The sequence below is a fragment of the Cavia porcellus genome, unplaced genomic scaffold (assembly GCF_034190915.1).
Source record: "Cavia porcellus strain 051 isolate PalLab524CR breed Dunkin Hartley unplaced genomic scaffold, mCavPor4.1 scaffold_6, whole genome shotgun sequence".
Classification (NCBI taxonomy): domain Eukaryota; kingdom Metazoa; phylum Chordata; class Mammalia; order Rodentia; family Caviidae; genus Cavia; species Cavia porcellus.
Window position 1 is genome coordinate 86254189 of NW_026947489.1, and position 6000 is coordinate 86260188.

At 36.2% G+C, this 6000-nt stretch overlaps 1 long non-coding RNA gene and 1 other non-coding gene across 3 annotated transcripts in view; one reads left to right on the forward strand and one right to left on the reverse strand.

The window, feature by feature from the left end:
• LOC134476530 (uncharacterized) overlaps nt 1-4091 on the reverse strand; it is a 38637-nt gene extending 34546 nt beyond the window's left edge. For both annotated transcript variants that reach the window (XR_010048266.1, XR_010048265.1), the window contains exons 1-2: nt 3839-4091; nt 2258-2405 (exon numbers count right to left, since the gene is read on the reverse strand). This is a non-coding gene — a long non-coding RNA (uncharacterized LOC134476530). The remainder of the gene's footprint in view (nt 1-2257; nt 2406-3838) is intronic.
• Trnaa-ugc (transfer RNA alanine (anticodon UGC)) lies at nt 3514-3585 on the forward strand. The gene has a single exon. It is a non-coding gene; the product is annotated as a tRNA-Ala (tRNA).
• Nucleotides 4092-6000: the final 1909 nt, after the last annotated feature.

Here is a 6000-nt window from a genome sequence, read left to right on the forward strand (position 1 = left end):
ATTTTAAGAAATTCTGAAGCTATGTGATTCTACCCAAAAGGAGTAGAAGGTAATAAACAGGACCAGAAAAATGGGTAAAGTATAGGCGGGAAGAGGAGACAGGAAGCCATTTCAGATAAAGGATTTAACAAGGGAAAAATCTATAGGATTAGCCTGTGTCATTTTGTAATGGAAAGCATGTTGTGTGCATGCATCTATATGTAAGCCTGTGTGAGTGAACAGTATTTATAAGCAGAGTAGAGGAAGCCACAATTCAATTCAAGAATCTCTACCAAGTGCATTGAATTTACATGAAGGAATTACATAAGGCAACATTAGGCAAGCATCATCCAGCTATTTAGCTATGGATGGCAAGAGCAATTCAACTTTTTATAGAGGCAACATGGACTCGTATGATGACAGCTCAACCTTCTGACCCCACTTTATCATTTATGCTGAGAATGAGCTCATCCCAAGCTGCAAATTGCTTCAAAAATAAGTGTAATGGTTGATACATTGTGTCAACTTGAGAAGTTTAGAAATTGAAGGAAGTGACTCAGCAGGGGGCCAGGGTGATCACTTTGTAAATATCCTCAGTCTGTGCCAGAAAAGAGCCCAGAGATGGTGTGAGTGCTGCACTCTCCAGAGGGCAGATAGCCTGCATACAACATAAGAAAGGAAAAAGAGGCTCACTTCAGTCTTTTCCTCTTGTTGGTGTCTGCCACCTTGAACTATTGTCCCTAACCATGCCAACCTGCCTTGGAGCCAACTGATTATGGACTGAAACCTCCACAAACTGTGTGCTAAATAAACCCTTCCTTTCTTCATTGTGGGCTTCAGATATTTTCTCTCAGCAATGAGAGAAAAGTAACTAAGACAATAAGGCAACCAGAATTTGATTTGATATGACTCTGTTCAATAGGTCAGTGTCATACTTTGTCAAAGGAGGGTTAATGATTGGCTTCTTTAGAGTTCCTACTGCAGAACACTGAAAAGAAGACAAACTCTAAATGAGAGCATCTTGTTTGGTTGATAGGGGCAGGGAGAAATATGATCAGAGATACTGTCATTTGTATCATATGTAAAGGTATCACCAATATCATGGTGTGACCAAAAATTCTGACAAAATTGAACTCAGATGAGATATCTGTTACTTTTTTTTTTTTACCATTAGTCACATGTCTATGCCTTGCTTATTAGTGATTAAATGTATAATGAATTGTAATATAAAGCTGGGTGTAGTGAATCAAACCTGTAATCCCAGTGCCATGGGAAGCAGAAGCAGGAGACTGACTGCAAATCTGAGCCCAGCCTGGGCAACTTAGGAACTTAGCAAGACCCTGTCTCAAAACAAAGAAATTCAAATAACAAGATTTAAAAAATTAGATATTTGTTTCAAATAGTAAATTTGCTCCTAGAAAACTGCACTTTTGTAGAATGACACAATATTTAAATAATATCTAAAGCAACGAGGAAACTTTAATCATCTATTGCTAGTATACTAATTGCTATACTATTCAGAAAAATTAGTACAGTACATATGGAAAAATGCTTTCACAAACTAATTCAAACAGAAATTTTAAATTAAAAGATCTAACAGAGTCAGTGGATTCTATACTTACCTGATCATATAATGTGTGACAAAAATATGATAGATGCCTAAATTTAAAAGAAAAATTGTCACAGTTTCTGGGTGTGGTGATGTTCACCTGTCATCTCAGCACTCAGGAGGCTGAGGCAGGAGGATCACCATGAGTTCAAGGCCAACCTGAGCTACGTAGTGTGTCTTGGCTACTTTTCTCTTGTTGCCTTGACAAAATACCTGATGCCCAAATTAGGAAAGCAAAGTTTTTTTTAGCTTAGTTCTTGGAGGCTTTATTCCATATTGAGCTGGCTCCAAAGCAGGGTGGTGTGGCTAAGGAGCAGCCCTTCACAGAGGCCACAAGTGACAAGAGCAAACAGGGCAAAAAGGAAAGTAACACACCTCCTTCACTCACTTATATCATGTGCTAGCTTTCTGCCCCTGTGCCAGTGCAGCACTCACACCACCAATCCCATTTCTAGACAATGAACCAATCACAAAGGCTAGACTCAGTTGCCTCCATGACTGCATGAGGCCTTGGGGGGACATTTAAACAAGCCATAACACAGTGTGTTCAAGGCCAGCCTTGAGATAGCAAGACCCTATCTCAAACAAACAAACAAAAATGGCTACAGTAAAAGAAACATTGTCCATCCTTTCCCCTCCCTTTAAACACACTTATCCAATCAAGCTTACCACTTTCTGAAAGAATCCCAAAAGTCTTTCTCCACGAATGTCTTTAGTTGCCCCGTTGTGGCCTTCATGTCCTGAATCAGTTTTAAATATTTATCTTTTCTGGTTATTTTAATTTTAGGGTCCAGCCGGAAGTTGTGGGGTCCCATATCTGGTGAAGGAGGTAGATGAGGCCCATCATTTTCCCCAACACTGCCTTTCCATTGGATAATACTCAGCTTCAGAATTCACCATACTTTTATAACATCTTGTAAAGCCACTCATTATACATTCATTATGGGTCTTCATCACACCCTGTGTTGAATCCTAATTGCCACTTTTTAAATAGGAAATAGATTAGCCTATGTTCATGTGCAAGACAATTTCATGTCAAGAAAGATCTCAAAATAATTTCATTCACATATACTAATGAAATGATGGATGGAAAGTATAATTATTTTACAACATTTGACTAGCTGTACCATGAAAGTAGATTTTCATATAGTCTTGTGACTAGATCTAAGGCTAATACATGACAGTTGCAGGAAATCAATATAGTATTCTCTAAAAAAATCAAACTTTCAAACAATAGGTAAATTTAACACAATGGCTTGGTGATTGTCTGCCCAGGGTGTGATAGAAAGGATTCCTATGTAAAATTTATACAATTAGAAGCCTTCTCCATCCTCTTTATTATACATGACTATTATTGTATAATACTCATAGCAAACTAATGTGAAGATTTAAACAAAAGTGATACATTTTATGAAGGAAAAAATGACTAAAAATGAGTTTCTACTTTTATTCCTAACAAAAGTTGTAAATAAATTTGATATTTATTTGTTCATATATGTGACACATAACCACAGAAAGATGTATCTCTAACATGCAGTAAACAAATATTAACAGGGTTCAGCATCCAAGAAATGCAATTATGAAAAAAAAATACAATATTACATTGCAAGATCAACCTTAACTGGATAGTACTTTTTGGTACTTATTTGTCTGATTTGTAATACTAAGCACAAATAAATTTGAAGACTTAGAATGCAACTTAAATCTTTGAAAGTTGTAGTAGATGTTTGCATAAAGTTAATCATAGGAGTTGAAACTGTAGTTGGCTGCGCAGGAACCAGATCTGGCCTCCCTCTTTTACTAACATTTATTTCAATCCATTAATAACACACAAACCTTAGGGCTGTGGGGAGAATCTGAAGAGTAGCACATTGCTGGTCTGCAACCTGCTCCTTGCTCTGTGTTTAAAACTGGAGACCAGGGCTAGGGATGTGGCTCAGTGGTAGAGCTCTTGCCTTGCATGCACAAGGTCCTGGGTTCAATTCCCAGCACCACAAAACTAAACTAAACTAAAATAAAGTAAAATAAAAATAGAAATAAAAAGTTTAAAACTGGTGACCAACCTACGTTTGTTTCTTCAAATGTAGGTGAACTTGGGCAAATGATTCAAGCTGTTGGGCTTGAATGTTTCTTTGTTTCTTTAGTTTTTTAGAATGTTTCTGTCTCAGTGTTTCTTTAGTTTTTAAAAATATATTTAAAAAATCTACCTCCAATCTGGTTCACATCACATCATAGGTAATCCTCACTTACCTCTGAGAATCAGTGCTAGAGCAAGCCACAGCTTCTTCTGAGGCTGGTTTGCAATCAGCTAACCAGCTAGTCAGCCAGGGAAACTGAGGTAGCTGGGCCATGTGAATGTCCAAATGCAGGAGACGGGCCTGAGTAGTTCACACGTGGCCCTATAGGATCCCACGAGAAAAAGCAGAAGCAAGCAGGGCCTTCATTGGAGTCTGGAGCCAGCATAACCTTGTTTTTGTTGCATTCTCTTGCCCAAGGCATTTCAGAGGCCAGCCCAGTCAGAGGAGCAGATAAACAGTCACCGCATCCTGCTACGATGTTATGCAAAGTCATACCACACAGAGGACGATACAGATAGGGAAACATAGTGTCTGTGTTGGACAATCTTCCACATAGCTTATGCCCTTTGGTAAATAATTATCAGTTGCAGAAATAAATTGTTAGACATAAGGGGTAAAGATTAATCATAAAATTATGAAGCCTTCTAATTTCTCTGAGCATGCTTTAATGGATATTATTCATTCCTTTGTGCTTTTGTTAGAAGGGTCACTTTAAACCTGTAAAGGCAAATTATCATGTGCGTTAATAGGTTTACCCTGTACTTACACGGTTTGGAAATGTGTGATTATAATTTCGTAGGAGAAATAATTTAGCAATGTTCTGAAGCTTTAAAAAATAGTGTCAGTCTAAAATCTAAACAAGGGTTGATATAAATATATATGGTCTGTTTTCAGAGACATCGTCTGATAAACTCTTGGTTGTTTTAACTAAACATGGATATGTTTGGTTAGAAGTAAATAATAAGCCTAAATTCACTATAGGAAAATGCTAATAGTTTTTAAAATTAGTTGTATTATCTTCAAGATGAGCAACGGTGTTTTTCTCTGTTTTGCTTTTAGAATGGCAGTTCAGGTATCCATGATAGTCTCAAAATTTAACTAGACTCACAGAAAAGAACGTATCTAGAACTTGTTAGTTTGCTGCATACATAAAAAAAATCCTTTTTGTTAAATGCCACTCTCTTGGTATTTTTGTCACTTTGGGGAAAGAAATGACTATATTTGGAAAGCTAGAACGATTGTTACAGAGTAATTGTGGAAGGCATTGCCCACTGTTTTTGTTCACTATATTTTATACAACAATTGAAACAATAGATTGCCTCTAGCCTTAGCAGGAAAGTTTGTCTTGAAAAATTACTCTTTCCCTTCATTAAGGTGAAAGAAGATAGTAGGTTCATCTTTTTTCTGAGTACTAAGAAATACAGCGATTAATATGGAGTCTAATCATTGTTTCATGTGGGTCTTATAATATGGTCTTGATTTTCTATCCTAATTAAACTGCTTTACTTTAAAAACTTTTATTACTCTGATTTACTTACTTTTGGGTAGAGACAGTATATAACAAATTCTATTCTAGAATTATATTTGTGTATTCTTCCCAAAAAATCTATCCTTCATTGTCTTTTTATCAATATTTAATTGCCCAAACCTACTGACCTCAATATATGCTTAAAACGTCTTCTAACATAATATAACATAACAGAAGGAGGTTGCTAACTCTGTGGGATTCTACAAGTTCCTCACTTTTGGACTTTATTCCAAAATTTTTAAATAAAAATAACGTATGTAAGCCCGCATTTGTCACAGCAGTGAATGAGCTGGTTCATCAAGTAGCCATGCATATTTCTTACAGATAGATAATGCTTGTGGTTATGGGTCATTTTTCATCATTTTTCTATAGTAAAAATTCTTTAGTTCTACTGACACCCAAGCAAAACCCTTGGAAAGTACAGAACATTCCTGAAGAAAGTATTAATGTAGTGAATGTCGACGATGTTCTCCAAATGATTAAAATCATCTCCTCAGGTAGACACTTTATAAATAATTCAGTTGTCAGTACCTCTTCTCTGGCTTTTAGGAAGGTACCAGTTTAGAGGTGCATTCGTAATATATTTGACTTCCCATTCTCCTACTTAGTATCCACCAAGTCCCTCTTCAGGTGGTAGCAATTTTATTTGCTAAATGTATGCAAATTTACTCCTCCAAAGCACAGAAAAAAGTAAACTTTCTTTTAAAATATAAATCTTATCCTATTTCTTTCTTTTAGTATCTTTCTCTTCAAGATATTTCAGTGTCATTCTATTAATCCTATGATAAATATAAACCTCTTTAGCA